Source organism: Helianthus annuus, chromosome 17, assembly GCF_002127325.2.
Source record: "Helianthus annuus cultivar XRQ/B chromosome 17, HanXRQr2.0-SUNRISE, whole genome shotgun sequence".
Classification (NCBI taxonomy): Eukaryota; Viridiplantae; Streptophyta; class Magnoliopsida; order Asterales; family Asteraceae; genus Helianthus; species Helianthus annuus.
Genome location: NC_035449.2, coordinates 175,532,873 through 175,539,946, shown reverse-complemented (window position 1 = coordinate 175,539,946; position 7,074 = coordinate 175,532,873).

The window sequence follows — 7,074 nt, the reverse complement described above, 5'->3', positions numbered from 1 at the left end:
TCCCAAGGATGGGGGATTTAATACATGTGCGTACATTTATACCATTAAGTCCCACTTAGTATATTTTTACTTCTCATTCCAAAATATAAATATTTTCTCAAAAATATTATATTTTCTCTTCACATAATACTTTCCAAAATAATACGTTGACAAGATACGCGTTTATGAATATTTCCGTATAAAGCGTAAGTTACGTTTTAACAATCAAGTGGTAATAATAATTACCGGTGTAACTTATATATTTATTGTGAAAGCGTTCGTATTATTTTGGATTCGTTAACGTTTGAAAATATTATTTTTACTCTAAAAATAATATTTATGTATTTTCACAAAATAATCATAAACAATGTTGTGAAAATATATTTACTAAACATATATTTATCACGTTTAATTTTTGTGAAAATCCCACCTCCGATATTTTTTAAACAAAGTCGTGGGGAAACTTATATTTCGAAAACAAGTCAAAAAGTCTTTCTAACACTTATAGTGAAAATATTTCTAAGTGTTAGGTTTTTGGAAAAATTTCGCCAGAGTTTCCTCTGTAACTGGAGGTGGCCACGCTTTAAAGCGTATCATTTTCTTTTATAAATTCAAACAACAATTTCCTCAATTAACAACAAACAATATTCCAACATCATACTAGTTCAAAAATATCACAAACACATGAACTTGTGGGTTCTGTAAAACTGTGTAGTAACTTCCCATTATTTTTAAAAGATCTTTCTACTTTTATAAATGAAACCGGTTTCTCGAAAATCTTATTTTTTTACAGAAAATGCATTTGTACATCTTCTAGTCAAAAATCACAAAAATAATTCTTTGTTAAAACTTTTTGTTACACAAGTGTCTACACACTTGTGTCTTCACAAAAAATCACCTTTGTTTTGGAAAGATCCCGCTTTAAAAATATGATTTCATTTGACATTTGGTTCTTTGAAAATACCACTTGTAGATCTTTAGATCCACTAGTTTAGAACACTATTTCATAAGAGAAATTATTTTTACACAAGTTCATGTTTATGTTCGAAAGGGTTCGTCATCTAGAAACTTTACAACTAAACATAAGGCTAGTTCATGTTTTGTGAACATGCTCTAGCGTGGTTCGATGACGATCCATTCCCATACTAGCAATCAACAACAATAAATAATCATATTAAAACTAGATTTATAAGTTTTACACTATTATTTACTTATTAACCACTTTGTTTATTTTTTTTTACTTTAAAATTGATCTCTAGTGTTCATAATTTTCAACCGACAAAATTCTTATTAACCACTTTAGATATGTACAATAAGGTGTTTAGAGTCACTTACTACTAGCTCGAGGCTAGGGAAGAAACTAGACGTAAATGTGGGTGGTTAATGGCAAACAAGAGAGGTCCTTCGGGTTCCGAGTGCTCCACACCTTCTAAACCACCTTGAATCACCTTGTGAGAGGCTTGGATTTGGTGAGGGAAAATCGAAAGGTGGTGGGGTGTGAGGGGATGTTCTCGGCAGTAGCTAGTGAGGAGGAGTGGAGAAGTAGAATGTGTAAAGTTGTTGTGATAATAATTTAGGGTGATGATGGTTATTTATAAGCAATTTTCTTTGTCCAAAGGATTATATGTAAACAAAAGTACCAGCATAATCTAACAACTTCCAACAAAGATTAGAGGAAAGATTTTGTGAAGATTATATCCACCTTTTTGTGTGTGGGGTCCCTAGGGACGGTTATGGCACACAAAGAAAAAAAAAATTAAATTAAATGCAAGTTATTTGGTACTAGATCATTATATGAAGGTGCTAAGTTTAAATGTTTAAAGTGAGTGCATGTATAATCATAACCTTCACAATCAACACATAGGGATTTGAAATGTCTATAAAAGTCTTGCATAGGGTTGCCATGGGGACGGTTAAGTGCATGGGAGGGGGTGTAAATTGTAAGATTTGTGGGTAAATAAATTAATTAGTGGGAGTTTTAAGGTTATGTCTAATGTTTGGCGTGTACCGGGTATTACGCAAGGTGGTATAGTGCTTGAGGACCATAACTAGCTCAGAAAAGAAAAACAATGTCATTGACAATATTTTTATGTCCCGGGTTAAGTCCGGTTGTTCGGTTGGATACTGATCCGTTAAAATGCTTATTAAAGCTTTAAAGTGTCTTTATTATTATTTTCAGTGACACAAAGAGTTCCCGACACTTTGGAAAGTGTCTAGTATTATTTTTCCGCGTTTTTGCACTTTACTAGTTATATTAAAAGCTGAATTTTTGTGATAAAGTGCAGGATTTTGTACTTAAAGTACGTTTTAGGCACATCCGGTCACTATAACTATCACCTAGTGACACAGTTCTACAACCCTCATTTCCCTACACTCTCTACTAGTGTAGTAAACTATTCCCGGCTCATACAGGCCTTAGAGGCAGTGCCTGCCTGGTGCTGGCTATGTCAGCACGTTTACTGGGTTATCCGTTTATTGTGCTACTATGCTTTTGTGCATCATGTTTGTCACTAAAGTTCTGTATGTACATAATGGAGTGACAGTTAATAAAGTATGATGCAAGTATGTGTATGTATCAGTATTCAAGTAGCAGTTTATCCAAAATTTCAAGTAAGCACAGTAGTTAAGCAGTAATTAATTATTAATTAAGTCGTACGGATACCTGGTTTAGTGAGGGTTGTCACATTCATCACCCTTCTGTAATATTCAGCTCTCAACGGGACAACGAGAAGAACATCATCAAAGATTATATCTTCCTTTGGAACAACTGGTTCTCCTTCTCTGTTGAAATAACATTCTCTCTTCTTATCCCATCTTCTGTTGCTGACAGCATTTTCATATTCTTCCTGCATCTCATCCATTCTGTTGTAAACAACGTTTCTTTCTCGATACGTTTTCTCACTCAAGATCTCTTCTCGAGTTTTCTCTTTGTTCTCAACTTTTTCTTCATGGATTTTAACAGTGTCTTTTTCTTCTTTGATTTCGGCAACATTCGCAAACTTTCTTGGTGCTGTGATAGCTTTCCCATGAGTTGTTTTACGAACATTTTCCGGTCGATCTTCTTCTGGACAAATTTGAGACCAATCATACCCTTCATCAGGATAAATGACAGGACAAGCTCTTGAAGTTGTTTTTGGTTTCTCTTCAATCAACTTTGGCTCTTCTCTGCTTCGATGGTAAATCGCCTTTCGATAATAGTCATCGTTAAAAGGACGTTCATTTACTTCAGCAACTTCTGCATTCTTACACTCTCTTTTGAAATGACCCTTTTGCTTGCATCTGAAGCAGGTCACTTTTGACTTGTTGAATCCGAGCTTTGTCGATGGACCACCAAGAGATTCTTTCCCAGTAATTTCCATGTATCTTTGAGCTCTCCGAATGTAGCTTGCTAAACACCAACGAATATCAATAAGCTCCATCTCCTCTGGATCAATCTGGTCGTAGTCTTCTTTTGTCAGTTCAGAATTACCGATTTTTCCAGCTACCAGACCTTCATATGATTCCAGGACAGATGCAAGAAAGCTCATTTGTTGCTTCGCTGCATTAATGCTCATTGCTGGAGAATTCTTCAATTTAAGAGCAATGTTACACAAAATTTCATCTGTGTCTTCTGAACTTGTTTGTGAAGATGAATGATATCCAGAATGGTGACTTGTTGACGTTGTTTGTGATTCCTTCATCTTTTCACCAATGAATGTTGTCTTTGGTGAACCAACGCCTTTTTCTGAAAGTACACTACTTTTGTAATACAAGCCGACATTCTGTTGACGTGAAGACTCTGTCATCTTGCTTTGCTTCTGTAGCTCTAGGTCATGACTCTCAATCTTTTCAAACAATGCATCAAGAGAAATTGTATCATATAAATCATCATTTTTCAAAATAAACACAAACGTTTGCCACTGATCAACTCGTGGTAACGCTTCAATCACTTTATCGATGATTTCTTCTCTTGTTTTAGCAATTTCAAATCTTTCGAGTTCAATTTTTAGGTGACAGAATCTCTCTATCATTTGCCTCACCGATTCTCCTTTTAAACTATCAAAAAGATCAAATTCCTTTTTAATTAATGCGATTTTGTTCTTTTTAATTTGTTTGCCACCCTCAGCTTTAATACGTAAAGCTTCCCAAACCGATTTGGATGACCCGCTATGATTAAGTAATGCAAATATATCGTTTCTAATCGCTGACTGTATTAATGCAATCATCCTCTGTTCGGCGGCAAATTCTGCTTTGTCGTCTCTGGAGAATCTTTTGAACGGTAAATCTTCACCTTTATCATCTTTTGGCTTTTCGTATCCGTACTCTAGACAAAACCAACTTTCATGTGCATACGCTTTCGCCCAATTGATGAACCGTTCTCTCCACCAAGTGTAGTCTTCAATACTTTCAAGCGTTGGTGGTTTAGAATGCGTTCCGTAGAAATTATCATGCTTGATGTTCTCATTGATTGCCTTCGTGATGGTTTTTGGTGTAACATTTGCAATTTCGGACGATTCGGATGTGAACGCGTTGAAAAACGTGTTATAGAATTCTTCAGCCATGGTTTGAGCTTCTTGAATTACCTTGAATCACCTAAATCAATTACGTAAACAACCTGATTAGTTCAAAAACTTTTATCAAACTTGATTTTGAGAATTAATTGATTGGATGTGATTTTAAAAATGATATGATCCAAATCAATTGTTAAAACACTTATCCGATCAAGTGACGTGTTCAATCGAATAAGAAAAATTTCTAGCCGATAGAGTTATCTAACCGATCGAGTTGTCTAACCGATCGAGTTGCCTAACCGAACGGTTGGCAAATATTCAATCAAGAGTCTTTAATTGCTAGCCGATCGGGTGGTGTAACCGATCGGTTGGCAAGAGTTGATGATTTAGAACTGCTAGCCGATCGGGTGGTGTAACCGATCGGTTGGCAAGAGTTGATGATTTAGAATTGCTAGCCGATCGAGTTAGCCACTCGATCCATAAATGCTGTTCATTCAAAGAGTCTTATTCGATTGAGAGTTGCTGGCCGATCGAGTAGGAGGAAATGCTAGCTGATCGAGTAGGGAGATATGCTATCCGATCGGGTAGAAACTTATGCTGTTCGCTCGGTTGGGAGCTTATGCTGTTCGCTCGGTTGGGAGTTGCTGGCCGATCGGTTAGCAGTTGCTAGCCGATCGGTTGGGAGTGTCTCTAATTATGTTAACAGCACACAATCCTGTTGTTCGATGGAGTTGACTACTCGATCCAAGTTTTCCTGTTCGAACGAGTTAACCAGCCGATCGAGTAAGAGATGCTGCTCCATCGGTTTACCTACTCGATTCAACTCCTTCTTATCCAATTTTTCTGCTGTTCGAACGAATAGGAAATGCTATTCGAATGAGTTAGCCACTCGAGTGAGATTTTCCTGTTCGAACGGTTATCTTCCTGCTAGCCGTTCGAGTAGCCTAACCGAACGACTGGCCTACTCGATCGAGTAGGATCTGATGAATAATTTGACGAACATTTTCAGCAAAAACGAACACAAAATTGCAGATTTCTCCCAAACTACTTGGAATTTTGACCTGAAAATTTGTAGGATCATAGATCAGATATAGGCGCATAACATATCAAAAATTCAGCGAATTTGAACCGTAAAAACACTGTAAATTTTGCAATTTTCAGTTAAAAACGTGAAGAACAAGAAAGTATGAAGAAATTTGACAAATCTGAGTAAATTCGACTCTGAATCTGAAGGATTTCTGTGCGAATTAGTGCGTTTGATCCATGCAATCGAGCTCCTGCTCTGATACCACTTGTTAGGACCGGTTTGACTCCGAAACGATTGCGTATGACACGTTCGACGTGCGGAATCCGTGAACATGAATGACCGAAACACACTAGACGTAGAATAAACGTGATTCTTTGATAGATCTGAAAATGATACAAGAACCGTGAATCACCTTGGACAAACTTTCTCTCTCTACTTTCTCTCTCTAGAACTCTAGCTCTCCAAGTTACAAAATGGCAAAAAAGTCTCTAACTAAAAGCTTAAGGCTTCTATTTATAGGCCAAGGTATAAGGAGAGTTCTCCTTATTTACAATCATGCCACCTTGCCTTTTTCTCTACTAAACACAATGTAAATCTTAGAATTAGACAGATTCAGCTACGGACGGAAGTGACGAAGGCGATAGACATTAATGTACTAACAAAGCTGAATATATTGCTGCTGGAAGCTGCTGCTCTCAGGTTCTCTGGATTCAACAGCAGATGCGCGATTACGGTTTGCATTTCACTCGTACTCCTATTATGATAGACAATAATGCCACTATTTCAATAACTAATAATCCCGTGAACCACAGTCGCACAAAACATATTGACATACGTCTTCATTTACGGGATTGTGCTGAAAAGCGACTGATTGAACTTCATCGAGTCGACACAGAAGATAACCTGGCAGATCTTTATACTAAAGCTTTTGACAGGGCTCGCTTTGAACACTTAGTCGAACTCAACGGGATGAGGAATCCTGAATAACTGGTTTTTCATAAGAATTTTTGTAAATAGTTTACTACTTTTCTTAAAAAAAATCAAAAACACAAAAAAAAATTGAAAAATCAAAAACAAAAAAAAATAGAAAAATCAAAAATGAGTTATCACTGTGTGAAAAGAAGAAATGATAGTACATCAGCAAGTTAGACTGTCACACTGAACTTGAACCTAAATTGCTTAAGTGTGATAGCAGCTTCATCATATGATGTACCAGTAGGCAAAAAGCATGAAATAATCAACTTACCAATGTGATATAAACATAAATGAACTGAATATGAGTGGGGAACATATCAGTGGTGTATGGTTTAATAACCTTAATTCTTGCGTTGATAGATTGCCAAAATCTGAAGTTTTGGGTCTTTATGCTGTTATTTCATCTAGGGATATCTTGGCTGTCTGTCTGTTAGAACTAAAATTGTACATGACCTCAGGAAAGAAACTCACTTGGAATTAGCTCATTTCTATTTGAATGTTTGTATGTTTTCCCGATACACACAATTTTGATCTGATTCTGAAATCTTCTCTGAAAAAAGTCGTGTACCTCCTCTGCTGCATCCAGATATATGCTGACCTGGA